Genomic DNA, 24,064 nt, shown 5'->3' on the forward strand with positions numbered 1-24,064 from the left:
GGCACAACTGAGAAAAAATTCAACCAGACAGGGATGGAGAGCAAGAGAAATCAAGACTGAGAAATAAGAAAGCAAGAGAAAAATGGTGGTGGGGGGGCGGTTCAGGGAGTGGTGTTTGGGGGTGGGTGGCACACAGGAGTGGTGAGTGAGAAAGAAAGAGAGAGCAGAGAATGAATATTCCAAGTATTGTTTTAATCTAAAACAGAGATGCTTCCAGGAGAATGAATTTCAATGGAGCTGAGCCAAAAATAATTATAGAGATTTTCTTGTTTTGTTTTGTGAATGAAGAGCATCTCTTTTCTCTGGAGATGCGAGAGTGAGAAAGGACCAGAGCCAAGAGATTGAAGTGATGCCCCTCTGCCCCTTTACTTCCACACAGCACAGTAGCGGACCTTTCTTTCTTCCCTTTTCCAAAAGCTATTGGCACCGAATTGTGCTAGGATGAGGGGGAAGTGGCAGCAGCCCTCCAACCTAGCTGGATTTTCTATTCTAACAATAGCTTGTTTACTTTGATAAGGCTGAAGTATTGAAATTGGATGCAAGATTGGGTGGGGGGGGGACAGGGATACATATTTTAGGTTCTAGAGATAAAATTGAGCTATTTACAACTAAGAATATTCCCCTATTAGAGACACTTGAAACTTCCTTTGGGGTTTGTTTTACCAATTACATTTGTTGCCTTGTTTTTCATCATCAATAGCAGGCTACTAAAGGAAATAAAGTATTCTCTCAATTTTCTTCCATTTTCTCTGTGATGTAAAATCTTTATCTTGGAACCATTTTTTACACGGAAAAAGACTGTCGTTTGTTAAAATAGCTTAAGCTACACTGGATTTTTGTGAAAGCAATATAATATACTCCTCACGAAAGCAGAAATGGAAGGCTTTATACTAATTTGAAACACACAGGGTTGGGGGAGAAACTAACATTAATAGACTTTGGAGAGGAAGTAATCATAAACAACTCAGAATTAATATCTAAAGACTACTGATTTTCTTAAGTTCACTTACAAACAATTCATGCCATTAAGTACTGTCTGAACCTGAAAATTCTCTCCAAATCTCTTAGGTGTTGTGCCATGTTAAAGACCCTGTTGTCATTTTTATCATTCATAGATAGATGTTAGTTTACATGTAGGTTTCAGGCATTATATTTTTGTACTACCTGAATTTAAAAAACAATATATTTCAGAAATCTAAGAATCAGTTTCTTCTATGTCATATGTCACAACTTTTTCTTAAAAAACAAAAGTGAAAATTAACTTTTTAAAAATAAATATTTGACCTGCTAAGTACAGCAATTTAGTTATCCAGTAGAAGAACAGCATAAAGTTGTAAGCTTAATGGCTTAACATGAAAATGACCTTGGTATACATTTAAAACAAGGAAAACTATGTTACATTAGTAGTCAAGATTATCTGTTGGCTTAAGCATAAACATCTCTGAAAGTAGCAAAAATAGATCTAATTTCCTTTAAAACTTTTACATATTAAAATTGTTCCTGGTTTTCCATAAAAAACAGTATTGGAAATGTATAGTAGTTGGCAGTAAAGCTTATGATTCTGTTTTGTTGTTAGGTTTTTAAAAAATTTCTTAAAGAAGGAAAATATGTTCACGTACATGGGACTTTATTTAGGGATTTTCAAAACATTTTAAATGTCACTGTGAATATAGTGTGTAAATCTGTGAATATGAGTTTTATGAATCCACATTTAATTTAATTAATCATATTGATTCACTTGACATTTTTCTCCTCCTGAAACTCCCCTCCCCGCTCTTCCCATCTCTCTATTAAAAGCAATTCATTCACAGTGGTAGACTAATTTTTGAAGCAGATTTTACAAAATAAAACCGACAATGGTTTTAGAAGAACTTTTAAAAGCATTCAACTTAGATATTGTTAGAAGTGATTAAAATGAATATTTAAGAATTCAAAGTACTTCATCATATTAATCTTAACATTACATTAAAAACCCAATCCCCGCATGAGAAATCAACCTTTTAAAAAGAACAATTATTAATATTAAATAGCCAGAATAATCACTAGTATACTCTAAGCTGAAATAAGTATATGAAATTAGCAACAAATATTTATTTTTCCAAGTTTAAAATGAAATAATTTGTAAAATAGGAAAATGTTTAATAATGTGTAATGTCTATTAAAAACTCAATATACACAATTTGAGAATTTATGGTTTTGCTGCATTATTAACACTGTTGAGGGAAACTGTTAGTCTACCAAAACATTTAAAATATGGTATACAAGAATTCACTGTTAGCAGTAGTAAAGTATATCACATTGACATAGGGTATTTACTATCAAGCTCTAGAATGGATTAGGACATGAGGAGGTAAAGACAGATTTACAATTAATAAGTGCCCAAAGATATTACAACGGCAAGGTTTCTATATTTTATAAACAGATATGCTAGATGTAGATTATATCTATCACTTGTTTGTAGTGGTGATCTTATTATAAAATGGAGTTTGAAGGCTTCTCTCTTGACCAAATCTTTTCTAACCCCAAATTACCAAACCAATTTCAGAGCTTTGCTCAGAAAAGTTACATGTCACTTGAACCCAGCCCTAGAAATTGCCCCCAAGGAAGTGTTGTTTGTTTGTTCTTTTCATTTGTAGTGGGATAGAGCCCAGTTTGTAACTGTGGGGCTGGGCACAGGAGAAGCAGCAGCAAGAGGCAACTGAAAAGGATTAGGATGGAAACTTCCTCAAGCTTCACAGCCTTGTTTGCTTGTCACAGATGCCATTAAGGTGCATAGATAAGATATATTTAATATTAAGACTTTTAGAGAGCCTTGATACTCCTGAAAATTCAGAGGCAAAGCTGAGCCTCTTTCTTTAGCCCATATACTTCATTACATTGGCCCAGGAATCCTGGCTAAAGATAGTTTCATCCAGCTCACATGCTTGGGTTTTGTCACTTCATGTCATAACCTCCACATTACTTAAATATAGTTTTAAAATGTATTAAACAGAAATGCTGATATAAGCCTAAATGTAGCTGTACTTGCTGTTTCTGCTCTAAGTTCATTCATGGTGGTGGATTTAGTTAAAGGGCCCAGAACAGCCATGCTTAACAGTAAGGAAACAAAATCCTCTTGGCTTCAATGGGGGCTAGGTCTATGTCAGAGCAGAGTGAACTCACTGTAGATATTTGAGATAAATACCTTCTGTAGAAACGTACACATTACATTGGTGTCCTATATAATGTAAAAAAGAGAAAAGTATGCTGCATCACACACAAAGCCCTGTTACCTTTTTTTGCCTTAACTAAATGTTATTTTTTTTATATCTTAGACACAGAGAATATGCCGTAACATTTATAACAGAATAGCAGGCTCCAAATAAGAACTGCTAGTGATCGTAGGTGTCTGTTGAATCATAATCAAGGACTACCTGGAAAGCATTAAGTGACAATAAAGGATATTCTTGCTAAAATATTAGATGAATTGATAATAGAGAAAATAGTCATTTTGACAGAAAAGTCAACAGAAAACAGCAGTAATTAAAAGTGCCTTGTATACAAGCATAGAGTGCAACTGTGCTCTTATAAAAAAAGGATGGTACCTCTACTGGAGGATACAGCTGCATTAGAAGTTTTATAGAATGGCTTATTTTTCCAGAGCACAACATTTAGCCTTTCCATGGGCTTTTTTTTGGGTAGAATTTCTCCTCCCAGTTAAGAACTGGTTTTCATCACACAACTGCATAATTATTTTTCTGCAACTAGCGATAATTACTTGTTTTGTGTATCTCTACTAGAGTGATTCAGTGTTTGCTGTTCTACCTCATAAAATGCATCTGTATTAGAGGCATGTGAAAAGGAGTATTGACCTTATATAATATATTGCTATATTGGTAGGGGCACACAGCTCTAATTCTTTGTAAAAAGCACAAAAAGTCTATATTGCTTTGAGTTTTCCTTTTTGAATGCTATGTGAGTTTTCTGACTGAGGCATAAAACTGGAGGTAACTGAAGACAAGAAACCTCACAACATGGAAATTACTCAGTACACAAAGAAACTCCCTCTCAGATAGATGTACAATAGGTGCCTGAATAAAAAAGGCAGTTGGAAGGATTTGTTTATAGTGGCATCAGAAAAAACTCTGGAATCAGTGTTTGTGAGATTTGTCACACCAAAAAATCAAACACAGATTTCAAATCATTCAAGACTATCTAATCATTTTCTGTCACTCACAAAGCTCTCCACAAAAAAATAAAAAGAAAGAAAATTAAGCAGAGCCCCTCCTGCCAGTCTTCTTTTATCTTACAGCAGTCCTCCTCTTTCTCTCTTTTCCTTCCAACTCTTATTTGTCTGGGTGTTCCTTTCTTTCAAGTTGTCTTTAATCCTTGCTTTCCCATGTCCCTCTTTAGTCTTATTCACCAGTGATGCCAATAAAAATAAACAGTCTATTTAAAGCAAATGAGTCAATGCCAAGAAATACGTGATTGGTGTGTGCCTTATTTTTGTCTTTTAGTAAAATTACACCTGTGGCACTCTCTTACTTAAAATTTTTATAACTTTAAAAGCAAAGCACAAAGAGCAGAGAGCTGAAGTACTGTTTAATGTCTCTGGATTTATTTATAAATATACGTAATGTTAAATGCAGCAAAATCCTTGTGAGACTACTTTCGTGCTTACTGATCCCAGGGTGCAGGAGGAATTAGCTTATCCAGGAAAACTCAAAGTCATAATTAGTCTTGTGAATTATAATAATCGGGTTTCATCCTACACTTCTTTCTCATGTGGTACTCCCAGTGGGAGTTCTGCATGAAAAGGACTGCAGGATTGGGCATTAATAATGGTATACCTGTGAAACATTAGTATATTCCTGTAGTGCCAGTCAATGAAATTAGTATACTTACCCCATCTTTGTCCTACACCCTTCAACCAATTGAAAAATAACTTCAATGGATTTTTCAAATTTCCTAAAATTCCATTCTTAGTTTTTTTAAATACTTCTTAAATTTATAAAATAAAAATGGAAGTTTTTTTCCCTCAATGAGATATACTTCTTACTCTTGACTTTGTTATAGATATACGGCTGTAATTAACTTTTATTAAAAATGTTAACAATGCTTTAAGTTTTACATAATTACCTCCAATAAATTGAAACAAAAGAGCAAGAAGGGAAATAATCATGAAACTCAGCAGAAAGTTGTATTTATTCTCAAAGCTCTCAGATCAGCTATTTTCACTAATTTGATTACTCAGGTCAATCAAACACCTTGTTGACTGATGGAGATAACCAATTTTTTAAAATGTATAGACCCAGCCTGAATGAAACAAAAGAAGTGTAATAGCTTACCAATCCTGAGATGTTGATGTTTTGTCATTTGTGAAACAAATACTTCTTTCAAAAGTTACCCTGTGATGAACTGCTAACTAGGCTTAGAAAAGTTGACAAAACGTAATCATAACTGCACACCTATCTAAAGCCCAAACCCACACAGCTCTCAATAACTCTACAAATTAAGACAATTGTACATCAACAGATGAATGGATATAAAAACTGTAGCATATTCAAATGGAATACTATTCAGCAATACAAAAAGTGAACCACTGGTACATCTTACAATATGGAAAATCTCAACAAAATAATGCTGAGTGAAAGAAGCAAGACCAAAAAAAAAAAAAAAAAAAGAGTACAAATCATTTATATATTAGTCTAGGAAATTCAAGCTAATGTATAGTGACAGAAAACAGATCAATGATCACCTAGGGGAAGGATCAGTAGGCAGGAATTCCAGAAGCATGAGGAAACTTTTGGGGATGATGGATATGTTTGTTGCCTTGATTGTGGTAATGGTTTTCACAGGTGAATACATATGAGAAAACTTAAAAAAATATACAGTTAAATGAGAAAACTTAAAAAAAATACAGTTAAATATGTGTTATATATCAATTTTACCTCACTAAAGCTGTTAACAACAACAAAAATGGGCCAATTAGAATGGATATAGGAACCAATCAGAGTGGATGCTAGCCATTAACAAAAATAATTCAGACAGCAGGTTTCAGAATTCTCTAGGTAACTGGGACCATTTGTAGATGGCCATAAAGATTTTGGGGACTGAGAATATCCTCTTCATCTCCTTGCTAATGTTTATGATCCCTGGTTTAATTAAAAATAATTTTCCATTTTTTTCCTGTTAAAGATCATTACAGTCCTGAAAGAGGTGAGCACGAGTTTTAGATTTTGTCTCTACCAGTGTTACAAACCATCTGACTTAAGGCAGGTGGCTAAACCAATGTCAGAAAACTTCTAGACGCTACTCAAGGTGGAGGTAAACTGAAAGACCCTTCTTTCTAAGGAAAATAGGATCCATCCAGCAAGCATTTCCACTTTACAATTGTAGGTTTTATCATAACATCTCCAAAGATCTTTCTCTTCCCTTTCTTTTATCATGTGTGATAAAAATGGAGGAAGGAGGTGAATGGGGAGACATTGTTAGCAAAACAACTAAACTACCTGAAGGTGTTTGTCTCATATAGATCTCTCTATGTGAGCTGATTGACCTCAGTGTGCTTTAATACAAAAAATTTATTTAAGTCCACCATTAGGTGCAAAATCACCACATTGTAACTCTATTCTGGAATGGAGGGTTACTGACTCACCTGCCAAGGTGCCTCGTGTTGCAGAGAGTAAAGGACCGAGATTGTCATTTTTACTGTTCTGTTTTTATGATAGTGAATATTGTGCTTATATACTTCCGACTAAAATTTTAGCTGCATAACTTGAGTTAGATCAGTGCCCATCTCAGCGATGAAGGAAAAATAGCCCTACATAATGTTTAAGAACCTCAGGGACTGAGCTAAAAGTCAATAAACATATGGGAAAAAAGACTGGAAGCAAACTGAATATATGTGCAAATTGACATTTTACTAAAAGAACATGCTTAAAACTTCAGGTTTATCAAACAGATGTCAATGAAATTGAAATCTATTCAGCAAGTAGAATGCATTACTGAATGCAGAAATACACGTGTTTTATTGTGACTTGAAATGCAAACGTTTTCCATCTTGTAATATTATGATTTATTAGTTTGATTTTAGAGATGCAATATTAAAAATGTGTTAATCAAGACATTTCTATTTATAGTCTTATATACATTTTAGTTTTTAACAACATCCATCTTTTTGCCAGGTCAATCCTCATGCAACATAGTTAGATTTCTGCAATAAGATTCTCAGAAAAATGTGTTGTTGATCTTGGGCATAACTTTATAACTTATATTGGTTTGTAACTAACTCCTGAGTTTTAAACTTATATATAATAGCTATTTTTGTGATCTTTTTCTGAGTACTCTTTCAAAATGGGAAAAAAAGTAAAGTTCAGCTTTGTACTCTGTCCATGTCTCCATTTTTCTTTTTCATGTATTCTTTCCTCCCACCTTCCTTCTCTTCTCTCACTTCATTATTTAGCCAGTGATTTTATTCTGCTATTTCTCTTGACAGTCAGTGACCAAGACACTGTGTTAACCCTGAAGATGCAGCTGCTTTAGGCAAGTCCCCTCACTAATTCTTGACTGTGTTTAGGGTTAAAAGACTTCTTTAGATATGTTAACAATCTCTCCTTCTACAGTGTCTGTGAGATTATTTTCTTTTGTTACCTCTTATGGGTTCCCTGGTGACTCAGACAGTAAAGAATCCACCTGCAATGCAGGAGATATGGGTTTGATCCCTGGCTCAGGAAGATCCACTAGAGAAGGGAATGTAGTGTTCTTGCCTAGGAAACCCCATGGACAGAGGAGCCTGGTGGGCTCCAGTCCATGGGGTCAAAAAGAGTCAGACATGACTAAGCAACTAACACTTTCACTTTTTTCTGTACAAAATGTTAGTTTTAACCAGGACCAGTGCAATAATAAAGGATGTGAAAAGGTTTGTAAGACCACAGCCTCCCTCCACCTGATTTCTCATGTTCCATGGAATCTAATGAGATGAATATACCACCTTCTCCTTCAAGCTGTTTAGAAGCCAATACATAGAGAGCAAACTCATACCTGAGTTCCTGGAACTGGGCACTCTTGCTAGAAGATCACAAAGGATATTTTGATATTGAGATGATGATCATTGAAAAAGCTGATTTCTTCTCTTCGTAGAATCACCTCTAGGTGTTCAGCTGTAACTTCCTGTGGTTGAAATGTCTAGTCAACATCTCATCCCTTCCACATTCCTTACTGAAGGGAGATATAACTTGGCATTATATTTATAATACTTCCAGGTGTCTAGGTTTTTATCTGTATATCTTGGCCAAAATCTGTCCTATCCATCCCATTGGATTTTTTTCAGGGCCCAATGTTATAATACACATAAAGTATGATAAAAATGTAAGACAGTTTTTCTGGAGACAATAGAACAATATAAACTGATATGGTAGAATAGTATCAGTCAGAGACATCCTGGTTAACTCAGACCCTTCTTTTTTTTTTTTTTTTTTTTTTTTTTAGGTTCTGACACAACCACTTTGCTCGTGTAGATCCTCTTTTTAAAATTCACAGGAAATCAGATCATCAGGTAGGGTCAGCAAGCTGCTCCTTGAGATGTTTTGCCATGTAATCTAGAGGAAATGTTGTGAGAGTTTGTCAGTACGGAGCTACCTGGACATGGGGAGTCTCATCAGAAAAAAAGAAACTTGTTGTCTCAAAAGATATGTGAAAAATGTCTGTGGACAAGCCATTTAGATGATACCTTCATCAAGCTCTATCCTCTATTAACTTTCCACATACCCAACTTTCCTGCAAACTTAAAAATCCTTTTTTTCTTATTGATCCATTAACATAAAGTCATTTTCTAATTCACTATTATAAGTAATTACAACTAGAATGGGTTTGTTAATTAACAGCTCTTATTATCATTATTAATTACTTTTCACTATACAGCATTTTATATAATCCATTCTATAACTCTTCATCTTTAGAAAGGTAACATTCAAAGCTACCCCTGAGGACAATAGAACCTACAAAATCAGTCAGAGGCTACAGTTAGAAAACAGAAATAAAAATATTTAACACTTTAAAATGAAGAGCTAAACAGACCTTGCAAATCTCCCATGTTTATTTCACCTGCATTAGATTAAATTTCATTAAATTGGAAAGATCAATACAATTTCCAAACTATGCTTTGTTCATTGCTTTTATTGATCAACTACCAAGGAAAGTGATCTCAAATTTTTATCTATTAATATATAGATCTGTAACGTTTGGATAGACAATAGACAATTTTATCTACTTTCACTAAAATTTTTGCAAAATACAAAATTAAGAAAAGTTAATTTTTTTAAGCCAGAGCATGAGAATTATTTGCAAGAAAGTAATCTATATCCAAAGAAAGTTATTGGACTATTTTAGAAAATTCCAAATTCTGTGGTATCTATTTTACCCAAAATGATATTCTTTGCTATATACATTATTTATCTACAAGTAATTATTTTTACAGCTTGTTTACTGTTCTATCCAAAGATCAACATATTATGTCAACACTTTGTGTAATATAATGGTAAGTGGCAAAAAAAAAAAAGGTATAGAGTCCTCTTTCAAAATAAGCAAAATTACACTGTGGAGAAATCTAATGTGCCCTGAAAGTGAAAGGCACTCACTTTTGTCTGACTCTTTGTGACCCCATGGACTGTATAGTACATGGAATTCTCCAGGCCAGAATACTGGCATGGGTAGCCTAGCTGTTCCCTTCTCCAGCGGATCTTCCCAACCCAGGAATCGAACCCAGGTCTCCCACATTGCAGGCAGAATCTTTACCAGCTGAGCCACAAGGGAAACCCAAGAATACTGGAGTGGGTAGCCTATGCCTTCTCCAGGGGATCTTCCCGACCCGGGAATCAACCCAGGGTCTTCTGCATTACAGGTGCATTCTTTACCTGCTGAGCTACGTAGGAAGCCCAAGCAGGTATTATAAGCAGAAACAGATAGACATGGATTAAAGGCAAAATTCTTTGCCTTAAGAGATGATAGAATGAAGGTGAGGTAGAGATACAAAAGACATATAATTAAACATAAATGTTACCTTTACCCCCAAATGAGTAACTCAGTTATTCTCTTCTACTGACCATTTATAGCTCAATTCACTAAACTCCTACTTTGATACACAGTCGAAATGTTTTATACCCACTTCTTAAGACCATATATCTCAGGAAAGATACTACAAACATCTTTTAAGATGCCGTTGTACAAGAGTCAGCAAGTATGTGCCTGGCCGATTGAAAATGGGCTGTGTAATAAGTAAGATATTCTGCTGACCCCTATAAATCCTGCTTCTGCCACTCCCTGGTTTCTGCCTGTCACCACGGTTTGCCTCAGTAGTTGCTGATCCTGTTCTTGTTCTTACCTCAATATTCGGCATTTCCTGTATGACTCCTGGTAATTATCTTTAGCTGCCCTCCACCACCCGCCCGAACCTAATGCCTTCTCGTTCTTTACTGGTACTCGCACTGCCTTTTTCCTGCAGTTTTGCTGGACCAGCCCATGTTGTGCATGGTCTGACAGCTATGTCAAGTGTCTTCTTTTATCTGGGTAAGCATATGTACCTGGTTAATTCTGGAAAATAATCAGTTTATTTTAAGATGTTCTTGTCCACCTGGAAGGCCATTTTGGAAACTGCTGCATAAAACAGTCAAAATATTATGAGATTCAGAACTAAGATGGTAGCAGGAAACCTGGTGAATTTAAGAACTACCAGAGAGATAGAATGAACAGGATTTGATGACTGATTGAACAATAGAGCTAGGGCAGAGTGAAAAGCCACGGATCATGCCTTAATTCTGGCTCGAGAAATGGAGGTAATCATGAACATTTTTATCAAAATGGGGAACACAGGAGAAAAAGCAGATTTGGGGTAGTGAGATGTGATGAATTCAGTTCCTAATAACCGAACTATAAGCATGTTTGTAAGACATCTAAGTTGTGAGGTCCAGAGTGCAGATAAATTTAAGGTCTACAGATTAAGGCAAGAAATCTAGCTTGAGAATACATATCTGAGAATAGAGTATTTTTAAAAGACTAAATGAACAAAGGAGTTAAAAAGAAAAAAGTCAAGAAATCACTAGGATGAGGACTGAAACCTACTGGGTTTAACCACAGAGGCTGTTGACGAATATGGCTGGTAGAATTTTAATTAAATGATGGAAAATAAACTAGAATCTGGAGAACAAGGAGTAAATGGAAGGTGAGGGACAGGAATGTCTTATCCTTACAATGAGGACAGCTGGATTTTTATCTCAGTCAGGATTAAGAACCAGAATTACTTACATATTTTCTAAAAAAATTTAAATGAAGTCTTTTACTCCTCTTTCACATCTATTCTCTATTCTATCTTCTAGGTATCTATGCTGAGGAAGCTAATTTTAAAGAGACAATGTATACAAAATACTTCCAACGTACTAAATGCTTCAGGAATATAACTACAGGCACTCCTAATTACTGAACGTAAGCTACTTCTGAAAACATGTGGGAAGGCAAATGTGTTTGCAGCAAAAGCAAATATTTAATTATGTTAAATGAGAATAATAATAATACATCCTTAGTATGTCTAAAAAACCCAACCACTTCCTCTAAATATCATTAAAACATTCTTAAATATCTACATAAAAACCTACTAAGGATTAATGCATTATAAAAAACACATAATACTTGCTTACTTAACACTTAATGAACACATAAGTGAATGTGTTAGTGTGCAGCGCAGACAGTATCAGGTACATAACGCATTTTCATTCTAAATTAATAGTTGTCTTAATGTAAATAAATACGATAATATGTAAAAATATATATTGAATGCAATTAACAAAATAAAATAAGCAAATGAGGCCATTAAAAAAAAACTGGTTACTTTCCAGAGTGAGGTTTAGTGATGCAGGGGACCTTTTCACTTAATAATGCATCACACCTTCAAACCATACAAACACAAAGTGAAGTGAAGTGAAGTCGCTCAGTCTTGTCCGACTCTTTGCGACCCCATGGATACTAGGCTCCTCCGACCATGGGATTTTCTGGGCAAGAGTACTGGAGTGGGTTGCTATTTCCTTCTCCAGGGCATCTTCCCGACCCAGGGATCGAACCCAGGTCTCCCACATTGTAGACAGATGCTTTACCATCTGAGCGACCAGGGAATGCCAGACAAACACAATGTGCTCTCCTATTCAGAGAATATCTGAGATGTGAATGCAACATATTCTGCATGCTCTTGCACACTCTCTGGAAATTATATGGAGATTCATTATAACAGATTCAAACACTAAATTGGGGGTAAATGCTTTTAAAAGTTGCTATTACTAATGGCAATCCACTCCAGCACTCTTGCCTGGAAAATCCCATGGGAGAAGGAGCCTTAGAGGCTACAGTTCATGGGGTCGCAAAGAGTTGAACATGACTGAGCGACTTCACTTCACAGTAGTATGAAGCAGACCTATGGTATAAGTTGAGAATACTATTGTCATGGGATGTGAGCCAAGAACAGTGGTTCTCAACTGGGAGTGAATTTGCCTTGGCAATGTCTAGGGATATTTTTGGTGGTCACAAAATATATGATCCAGGATGGTCCATAATAAAGAGGTCAAGGATGCTGTTAAATATCCTGCAATGCACAGAACAGACCCCCACAACAAAAATAATCCAGCCCCAAATGTCAATTAGTGCTGAGGCTGAGAAAACCTCAAGGAGGGAAGAACGAAATCAAACCAATATGTCAGAGGAAACCTCAGGTGGAACAAGGCACAGATTGAATATTCAAAATCAGAAGTTGGAATGAACTGATGTCATTAGCTTGGGAAACTGTAAAGTGGATCTTTTCACCCACAATGCTAATAAATACTAGAAAAGGAGATATTGTGGGAAGGAACTATGTGGAAAAATATTTAGTTTTACCATGTCACACTTCAGGTATGGATGGAACATCCAAATGCATGAGATAATTTTAATGACTGTAGGAGTTTTGTCTAAATTTTCTGGCAAATTTTTAGAAAAGCATTGAGATACTCTTCAAGTTACAAGTCAACTAATACATTTGAGCTCTATCTCTCTGCCATATATCATATATTTTTCACATGTAATGTTGCTTAATCTTCAAAGAATTATTGGAGAATGATATTACTACCCCATTTTATGGACGAGAGAAATGAGGCTTAGAATTGTTAAGTAAATCATTGTACTAGCATTGAAATCAATGTCTTTAACCCTAAGTCCTGGGCTTTTGGCTAAAATAAAATAATACTCATGCATGCTCCAGTTATTTCAGACAATCCCCTACAAACATATCTTTACTGAGCTTTACAAGTAACTTCCCTCAGCAAAACACACACACACTTTTTAACTTTCTTATGTCAATGCAGAAGTTTGGAAAACATAAAAAATAAGTCAAGAAGATAAAAATTATCATGAATTCCACCACCCAGAAATAACTACTACTAAATAACTTTTAGCTAATAATTTGAATTTTTACTTTTTCTTTTGCTGTTTTCGTCTGCTGGTGGTTATGCTGATGTACAATGATATTTCTAAAATGAACTATGAAGAATTAGAAAGAGGAGATGAAGGGAAAGATGGTACACAAGCTAGAGAATTAGCTCTCAAATTCATAAAAAAGAAAGTGGGGTGAGGTCGGGGGTAGGGAGAGGGTAATTTCCAGAACCTCTTTTTGCCCAAGGAGTGCTAGGAACTTAATAAATCTTAGTTCATCTGTCAGCTCTATGCTCTGCTAATGACAAGATTAAATTGAAGCTACACTCTCCTGAGTGCTTATCATTTGCAAATGCAGTACTAAGAGCTTTACTCACATTATCTCATCTTATCCCTGCAGCAACCTTGAGTAGGATATTATTATTTCCAACTTAGAGAAGGAACTTAGGCTTAAAGAGGTTTTAACAACTTGCCAGGTTCCACATCTGGTTAATGGAGAAGTGAGGCTTCAAAAGCAAATCTGTCTGGCCATGGAGGCAGCATTCTTTTTGCAAGGCTGCCTCTTCCTTCTTAAGAAAATCAGGTGTGGAACGCAGAGAATTCAGGAAAGTAATGGCAGAGCTGAAGGAGATCTTGGGATCTCTAACAGAATATTTTTTCATGGTTATTAGCTCTGACTTCCTTTTCTTTTCTAGTTGCAGGAGTGGGTTGATATTTGGCCTCTGAAATATGGTCCTAAGCTTGAGTCACTAGATGCTTTATATTTGATTCCTTTGGGAAAACACTGTGATAAGGAATGCACATGAGAATATGACTATGTGCCTGACACAAACAGGCCTTCAATAGTGTGCTGAAGGACCAGAAGAAGGAAACGCCAACTGAAGATCATTTTCTCTAGAGCCACTTTAATAAAAAGCTGAGCCAAACCTCTACTGAAGTTTATATCACTTTTTTTTTTTTTTTAAAGAGAAGACAAATTTCAACAGATGTTAGCTGATTGAAACTACTATTCCCAACTACTTTTCTAAAAACCAGACTTCTGCTCTTGGATAAAAAGAAGAATATCAGAGTTTAAAATTGTGTGGTTACAAATTATCACATTTTGGTTCAAATACAAAATAAATACATTCCGTTGGTTTTGACAAACTTTTTGGAAAACATAGTCTTTGGCTTTGAGTAATGGGTTGTAGGATGGAGCTGTTGTGGAAAAGTAAATCACAGTTTAGGTGTATTTTCCCAGCTAGCCCTCTGAGTTAGGAATATGCTGCTTATCTGTGGAAACATGCTCTCCCAGCAAAGTGCCATGCAAATCACTGGTTTTACATGAAGGCCTATATTAGTCTAGTCACTCACAGACATCTTTAAACATAATTGTTGGGTAATAGTCTCTGTTTATTTTTATGATAAATGTTTCAGAGCTACTGTTCTCTGGGGTTTTTCACATTAAAGGAAGATAGTTATCTCATTGGAATTTTAACCGCACTACAATTAAAATGAAATGCAATCAATAAAATATTAATGCAGGTATGTTTGCAGATCAATTACTTAATGGCTAGGTCGATATCTATCATTCTTTAGCTTTCTGAAGGTCAATATATAGCAGAGTCAATGAGTTAACCAGCAAATCAGAGACATAATATCTGTCTAATTGTAGGTCTATGATTAATTCCTTAATACAGTGAATGACTTGATGAGAGTTTGTGCTGCCTATTCTTGTTAAGACTTTCTGCCAGACTGGGTTCTCCTTTAAAGTCTTAGATTATTAAACAATATTTTTAATGCTAGATGTCAATACAGAATCATCAGATGTTAAACTAAAAAATAGCTGTCAAGACCCCTTCTCACCCTTTCCTTTAGAGAAAGGCAGACTGAAAATCAGTGAAGACAACTGAGCGCTCAACATCACACACTTAGTCATGGAACCCAGATGTGGTTCCCAGGCCTTTGCGCTCCAAAACACCGAGCCACTGAATTTTAAGATCCCACCCCAGGGTTTGGTTTTGCAGATACTGTGGGTAATTTGCCTTGGCACTTGTGGGCCTCGCATGTGTTCACTGTTTTCTAAGCATAGTGAAGTAGAAACTAAGCAGGTGAAGGAATAAGGGAGCAGCAGAAGCTTGCACTAACTGAAAATGCAATCTCACAGTGACAGGTGCCACGGGGACTTTTTGAGGCTGTTATTGGTGAGAGCGATTTACCTCTCACTCACTCAGAAGTATCTGCAGTGACTAGCACCAACTTTAATCTTATGAAAAGTATCACCTCCGAGTCCCAGGCAGATGGATGGAACTCTTTGGGGTGCCTGCCAAGTAAAATGGGCTATTGAAAAATACTGATATCTCAATTGTCAGTATGGTGTTTTATGTTAACAGTAGAAGTAAAAAACTACAATGAACCTTCCCACTCATTTCCGTTGCCACTTTCTATGTGAGTCGGCTTTAATTGCTCATGTTGGATAACATGCTTGTGTAACCCTAGCAGCACTCTACAAACGAGAGTGTAAAGTTTTTGAACTGAGGTAGTTACTCTGCCTGTACAAGCTTACAGGTGGCTCAGTGGTAAAGAATCTGCCTGCCAAAGTAGGAGCTATAGGAGACGTAGGATCAATCCCTGGGTTGGGAAGCTCCCCTGGAGAAGGAAATGGCAACCCACTCCAGTATTCTTGCCTGGAAAATTCCATGGAGAGAGGAGCCTGGCAGGCTACAGTACAAGGGGTCACAAAGAGTTGGACACAAATAAGCACATACGTATAAGCATATATCCAAAAACAAACAAACAAAAAATTATACATGGAAATAGCTATTCATTTCCATTTTAAAGACATTCACTTTCATTATGTAAATGGTCACTGGGCAGTTAGAACACATTAAAGATGCTTCAGTAAGTTTTGCAGTATTATCAAACTGCATCAGTGCTCTACCGAAATACAGCTATTCTGTGAAACTGATCACAGCATTTGCCTTTCAGTGTTACCAAAAATAGTTTGACCGATTTAATGACATTTTCCAATTTGATTATTAGATAAAGATCTTTTGCAACAACTAAATCCAGTTGACCACTTCTTATTCACACTTCCTCATTACCTTTTCGTGTCTGAACAAGGTGCTCAGAGTCATGGAGTAGAGAAAAGTCAGCTCTTCCTACAAAATGTTTGCATCTTAGCTTTCCAAAGCACTGGAAGAGGAATGTGCCCCTGTGTCTGTTGCGTGTCTGTAAATTAAAATTATGGATTTGCAGTATAATAAATTGTTAAAGCTGGCAGAAGTCATGGACAACATACAACCCAGTGTTTCCCAGGTGGAGGGATGTATAGCATTAGTACGTACAAGATAATTTTAGGAGGCATATCAATATTGGATGATACAATGAGAAAATGCACTACATCTCAGGTTTTTTAAGACTTTCTAATTATTTCTATCAAGAAGAAAGTCTAAGACTGGTGCTGACAAAGAACTATCTAACAGTTTTTCCTTCCTTTTTTAGAAATAGAAGGCAAGGCTCAGGCTCAGTCTCCAGCAGACAGCTATGTGGAGCTAGAACTTAAAAATATTGTATGCTGCTGCTGCTAAGTTGCTTCAGTCGAATCTGACTCTGTGCGACCCCATAGACGGCCTCCTACCAGGCTCCTCTGTCCCTGGGATTTTCCAGGCAAGAACACTGGAGTGGGTTGCCATGTCCTTATCCAAAAATATTGTATAGTTTTCATTAAATTAAATTTTCCAGGTCATCATCTATTCGTGGCATAAAAACAAAGCTTCCTTTCAAAACACATTTATCTACGTTTAAGATAAAATAAGCTAAAGATAAAATCTAAGTTAAAATTACTGCAGTGATATTTACACAGTAGCCCAAATATTAAATAAAAGGTGGAGTCACTTATATGGCAAAAATCATGATGCTTCTGTTGGGGCTAGAGACCAACTCACTCACAGGACAGGTGGGAGATCCAAAGCTTTGAGGGGGCAGAAAATCCCAAAGTCAGGAGTGCAGTCCTCAGGCTACTCAACAAGTGATTGTTGCTGCTGTTGTTCAGTTGCCAAATCTTGTCCGACTCTGCGACCCAATGGATTGCAGTATGCCAGGCTCCTCTGTCCTCTGTTATCTCCAAGAGTTTGTTCACATTCACATCTATTGAGTTGGTGATGCTATCTAACCATCTCATCCTCTGCCACTCCCTTTTCCCTTTGCCTTCAGTCTTTCCCCAGATCAGGGTCTTTTTCAATGAGTCAGCTCTTCACACCAAGTGATATCACCTCTTTAATTCAATCACTTCTAAAAAATGACTAGTTTGAATCACTTTCTACGAGGTGGCCGTTTCCCCATCACTTTGTGAACGATATACATTAAGTGTAAGCTTGAAAAAAAAACATATTTCTTAATTTCCATGACTAGATATGGTTACTGAAGAAGAACTATAAATATTAGGAAAATTAAGCTAGATTTGTGAGACATGAATTTTTTCTTTTTAAAAAGAAAAGTGGAGGAAAATTCTCCAGTATATAAAAATGTATACATTAAATTCAAAATAAGCAAGTTGTTTTTTCTGTTTTGAAAATAAAATGTGTTTTATTTTGTTTTAGATTTACAAGTCTTGAATACTTGAAAACATAGCAAGACTAATTTTCTAGCTAGTAATTTTTAAAAACATGTACAAGCTTTCATTGAAATACAAAATTAAAATGCTACTAGAAAAAGGGGAAATTTAAATTAAGGAGAAAGTATGTGTCCTGCAGATCTTACAGATATAATAAACTTGTAGTCTGAAAAAAGAGATCTAGACATTTTTGTGAAATCCAGTGATTCTCTATAAAAAGTATTTCTGCAAGATCTGAGAGGAATGTAAGTGCAACTTTCTTCTAACAGAGTCAAGGCCTCCAGAGGTATTTATCTCTCAGCTGAGTAGATATTCTGAAGGACAGGGAACAAAATTTCAGAATGATAGTGGTCACTGAACTATTGGCTTTAAAAATAGATAAATAAATAAAAGGTTTTTCCAGTAGTCATGTACAGATGTGAGAGTTGGACCATAAAGAAAGCTGGGTGCCGAAGAACTGATGCTTTTGAATTGTAGTGCTGGAGAAAAGACTCTTGAGAGTCCCTTGAACTGCAAGGAGATCAAACCAGTCAGTCCTAAAGGAATCAACCCTGAATATTCTATTCATTGGAAGGACTGATGCTGAAGCTCTTAATACTTTGGTCACCTGATACAAAGAAAGAAAAGATCCTGATGCTTTTCCCCTTGCTGGAAAAGGCCCTGATGCTGGGAAAGATTAAAGGCAGGAGAGGAAGGGGGCTACACCGGATGAGATGGTTGGATGGTATCACTGAGTCTGAGCAAACTCCAGGAGACAGTGAAGGACAAGGAAGCCTGGTGTGCTGCAGTCCACGGGGTTGCAGAGTCTGACACGACTGAGCGACTGAACAAGAACAACAAAAAGGTTTCCTCTTATTGTCTTGTCCACTTAATTTCTGTTAACTGAAGCCTGTCTCTCTCATCAGGGGAGGGGAGGAAGAGAAGAGGTGAGCAGATGGTCAAGCAGACTCATCAGTCAGCTGGGTGTGATGATCTATTGTTGTTGTCCAGTTATGATCTGTACTGAATATGGAAAGAGGTGAAACAGAGTAAGTATTTAATACGCTTACAAATTCCAGCCAGGTGGAAACTAATCCCTTCACTTTGCTCTGTCTCAGTGTCTCTTATTCCAACAATGGGACTAATCAGCACCATGTCACTGAGTTGTCTAAAGGAGTAAGGATTCTGCTCTACCCTCTTAGATTTTCTTCTAAGAACTCCTGAGTATAATTGTTCCAGAGCAGAAATGACAACCATGTAAGATTGGGGATAATCTGTGAACCATTCTCATAATAGCCTGAAACTCATCTTTGCAGCTCCTTGACTCATTCCTGAGATTGCCCCTTTATCCAGGAGCACCTCACACCATGCAGGATTCCATTTCAGGTGCCCAATCTTTATCAACTTTTCTCTCTTGAAAAGAAAGAGGAGGGTAGACTAGAAGCAACACTATTTGTGAACACTACTGTGAAGATTCCACAATGCCTCTTTAGTGATGTGTGTCAATATGAGCCACTTTAGTGTCTGTGACCCACAAATGACTTTTATATCTTTGGTCTTGCTTAGGAGGCTCAACTGCTTTATATGTCCTGAAATCTCCCCCGGTTCATCAGTGAGAATTCGGACACAAAGACCTATTTACTTATTTATCAATACCAGGTCATTCCATAGTTTTATCATAATTGGAACAGACTCCAATATTCAGCTCTCCATTCAGGTGTTTTTTCTACAGTACAGCTGCCACTAGCATCATCTTTCTTAGTGTGCACCCTTTCCAGGTTTAGAAAGAACTGCTGTCTCAGTGCCCATCCTCATCATTTGTGAAGGAGGTCCCAGTGGTCCCATTTACAGATGAGGCAACTGAGTCTCAAGGAGAGTAAAGTACCTACAGGCTTATCTCATTTCAGTGCACTTTGCTTTATTGCACTTCATAGACACTGTGTAGGGTTTTTGTTGTTGTTGTTGTGGGTTTTACAAATTGATGGTTTGTGGCAACCTCACATGGAACAAGTTGATCAGCACCATTTTTCCAACAGTATTTTCTCACTTTGTATCTCTGAGTCACATTTCCGTAATTCTCACAATAATTCAAACTTTTTCAGTATTATTATATATGTTATGGTGATCTGTAAATCAGTGATCTTTGATGTTACTGTTATATTTGTTTCAAGGTGTCACAGACCATGCCCAAATGAGTCAGCAAGTCTAATTGATAAATGTCATGTGTGTTATGCTCCACTGACCCGCCCTTCCCTTTCTCTCCCTCTCCTCAGAGCTCTCTATTTCCTGAGACACAACAAATTGAAATTAGGCCAGTTAATAGCCCTACAATGGCCTCTAAGTGTTCAATTGAAAGAAAGAGTCACATGCTTCTCACTTTAAATCAAAAGCTAGAAATAATTAAGCTTAGTGAGGAAGGCATGTTGAAAGCTGAGATAGGCTAAAAGCTAGGCCTCTTGTGCCAAACAGTTAACTAAGTTTTAAATGCAAAGGGAAAGTTCTTGAAGGAAATTAAAAGTGCTACTCCAGTGAACACATGAATGATAACAAAGTGAAACAGTCTTATTGCTGATAGGGAGAAAGTTTTAATGGTCTGGATAGAAGATTAAACTAGTCACAAAATATGTATACTTATGGCAGATTCATGGTGTTGTACAGGAGAAACCCACACAACATTGAAAAGCAATTATCCTCCAATTAAAAATGAATTAAAAATAAACAAACAAGAAAACAGTAACAATATTCCCTTAAACTGAAGCATAATCCAGAACAAGGCCCTAACTCTCTTCAACCCTGTGAGGGCTGAGAGAGTGAGGACAGGAGAAAAGTGTGCAACTTGCAGAGGTTAGTTCCTGAGGCTGAAGGAAACTTTAGCACCCCCTTAACACCCACCTGCAAACTGAAGCAGCAGGTGCTGGTATAGAAGCTGTAGCAGGTCATTCAGAAGGTCGAGCTAAGAAATTTGACGAAGGTGACTTCACTGAACACCACATTTTCAAGGTAGATGAAACACAGCCTTCTGCAAGAAGATGCCATCTAGGACTTCCATAGCTTGAGAGAAGTCAAGGCCTGGATTCAAAGCTTTCAAAGGACAGGCTGACTTTCTAATTAGGGGTAATGCAGCTGGTGACTTGAAGCCAGTGCTCAGTGACCATTCTGAAAATCCTAGGGTCCTTAAGAATTAGGCCAAATCTACTTTGCCTGTGCTCTCTAAATGGCACAGCAAAGCCTGGATAACAGCAAATCTTTTGACAACATAGTTTACTGAATATTTTAAGCCCATTGTTGAGACCTACTGCTCAGAAAACAAGATTCCTTTCAAAATATTACTGCACATTGACAATGCACCTGGACACCTAAGAGCTCTGAGGAGGATGTACAAGATTAATGCTATTTTCATGACTGTCAACACAACACCTATCTAGAGCTCATGGATCAAGGAATAATTTAAACTTTCAAATCTTATTAAGGAAATACATTTTGTAAGACTGTTGCTGCCATACATGGTGATTCCTCTAATAGATCTCGGCAAAGTAAACTGAAATTTTTCTGGAAAGAACTCACTACTCTAGATGCCATTAACAAGATTTGTGATTCATGGGAAGAGGTCAAAATATCAACATTAACAAGAGTTTGGAAGAAGTTGATTTCAACCCTCATGGATGACTTTGAGGGGTTCAAGACTTCAGTGGAGGAAAAGATACAGATGTGGTAGAAATAGCAAGAGAATTAGAAAGGAGTCTAAAGATGAGACTGTGTTGCTACAGTCTCATGATAAAACTTTACCAGGTGAGGGGTTACTACTTATGGATGAGCAAAGAAAGTAAATAAAATCTACTTCTGATGAAGATGTTGTGAAGATTATTGAAATGACTTAGAATATTACATAAATTTAGTTGATAAAGCAGTGACAGGGTTTGAGAGGATTGACTCCAATTTTGAAAAAAGTTCTGCTGTGGAGAAAATGCTATCAAACAACCTTTTATACTACAGAGAAATTGTCTGTGTGAGTCAACCAGGCCAACTTCAACATTGTCTAACCCTCTGCAACCACCAACCTGATTAAAAAAAAAAAAAATCACTTTTGTTGCCAGGGTTTCTGACTCAGCGGTCACCCATCTTTCATGGCAGTCCTCCTTAACTGGCCGACTGCTCGGGTCTTCTACTCAGCAAGTAAGGGTCACTTAGTTGAATTGAAGTCAGCTGGATTTTTTTCCACCACTGCCCGCCCCCTGCCACCTGTCAAGAGCACACACACCTCTGCCCTTTAACCAATTACAGAATTTTTTTGTTCTCTATTACCCTTCTTAAAGGACTGAAGGAGAGAAAAAGTTTTGATAAACTTTGACTTCAAATTTGAATTTCTGAACTATTTACCTCCTCAACTTAAAATTTCCAACTTGCATCTTTCTGACATCTGCATAATTGTTTCCTCTTTGAGGAATGTTCTTTTACTGAGAAAATGTATCTCTTTATTCTGGCTGTGATGGTTCTCCATTGATACACATGGGCTCTCTCTGGTTTTGACGAGCAGGGGCTGCTCTTCACTGTGGTGCTCAGGCTTCTCATTGCTGTGGCTTCTCTTTTGTGGAGCATGGACTCTGGGTGTGTGGGCTTCAGTACTTGCGGCTCCTGGGATCTAGAGAGCTGGCTCAGTAGTTGTGGTGTAGGGGCTTAGCTCTTCCATAACATGTGAAATCTTCCTGGACCAGGGATTGAACCAGTGTCCTCTGCATTGCAGGGTGAATTCTTAACCACTGGACCACCAGAGAAGTCCCTGGAATGTTCTTCTTGCCCCTCTAAGATAGCAACCTCAGTTTTCTGGGACCATATTCAATGTGATCTCCTTCAGTCCTATATGAAGTCTAGTTTGTTAAGATATGGTATCATTTTAACTTGACACCTTGTTTAACTGCTTCAACCATCAGACTTAAGTAGTCTTTCCACAGTATCCCTGCTCCACAGCATCTGGTGGGTCAGAAAGGTGCCAGCAGAGAACTAAGATAACATTGGGATCCTGGAAGTGACAGACTGGTCACTTTCTCCAAAACATGAGTGCTCACAAAAGAGCATGTTGTGAGATGCTTGAGTATTCTGGTCTAGATGATCTTATAAAATGGCATAGAATTGGTAATGACACCTAAGCTTGGTGGGTCTAAAGCTTGGGGTCGAGAGAAGGTTTTTAGAGTCATGAAGCATCCTATATCTGAGGCAGGGAGACAATGATGTGAAAGTGGAGGCCAGTGTTCTTATGCCAATGATTATGCGGGGGCGGGGGGAGGTTGTCACAAAAATGCCCTTTATATCAGAAAACATTTTGGCATGGTGTGAGGTGGTTGGACATTTCTAACGGATTATGGTTTTTACTTTCCTTATGATAATAATTTTTCATTTAGGTAATCAAAGATTACTCTACATCAAATCATCTACTTTAAGTATCTTCATGCATTCATTTCAGAGAAGGCAAGGGCAACCCACTCCAGTACTCTTGCCTGGAAAATCCCATGGACGGAGGAGCCTGGAAGGCTGCAGTCCATGGGGTCGCTGAGGGTTGGACACAAATTCACTTTCACTTTTCACTTTCATGCATTGGAGAAGGAAATGGCAACCCACTGCAGCGTTCTTGCATGGAGAATCCCAGGGATGAGGGAGCCTGGTGGGCTGTCATCTATGGGGTCGCACAGCGTCGGACACGACTAAAGCAACTTAGCAGCAGCAGTAGCAGCGGGCATTCATTTAAGATGATTCTGTGCAGCAGACTCTTAGGTGCTAGGCACACAACAAAAGATAAAAGGAAAGAAAAGAAGGCCATAACTCCTTCCCTTAAGGTGCGACCATTGTAAGATTGGGAAGAATATGTTAATGTGCTGAAAGGCAGTCTGAAGACTTTAGGAACTGTGGTCCCTTTGGGCACTACAGCACTACAGCAAGAGGAATGGTTTTCACCAATCAAGATTAAGAGAAACCATTCCAGTGGAAATTACACTCTATATTGTCATTTGAAACCTACCTCCTTTAGAATGGGTAAACTTTTTCCCACAGAAAACAGTAGTCTGGAAATCTACA

At 37.2% G+C, this 24,064-nt stretch overlaps 1 long non-coding RNA gene across 4 annotated transcripts in view; it reads left to right on the forward strand.

The window, feature by feature from the left end:
• LOC114114910 (uncharacterized) overlaps positions 1-24,064 on the forward strand; it is a 40,382-nt gene that overhangs the window by 9,324 nt on the left and 6,994 nt on the right. For 3 of the 4 annotated variants that reach the window (XR_003589478.2, XR_003589477.2, XR_009600923.1), the window contains 3 exons: positions 8,470-8,536; positions 11,352-11,457; positions 18,925-19,047. This is a non-coding gene — a long non-coding RNA (uncharacterized LOC114114910). The remainder of the gene's footprint in view (positions 1-8,469; positions 8,537-11,351; positions 11,458-18,924; positions 19,048-24,064) is intronic. The other variant, XR_003589479.2, reaches the window with a different exon arrangement.

Source organism: Ovis aries, chromosome 5 (assembly GCF_016772045.2).
Source record: "Ovis aries strain OAR_USU_Benz2616 breed Rambouillet chromosome 5, ARS-UI_Ramb_v3.0, whole genome shotgun sequence".
Classification (NCBI taxonomy): Eukaryota; Metazoa; Chordata; class Mammalia; order Artiodactyla; family Bovidae; genus Ovis; species Ovis aries.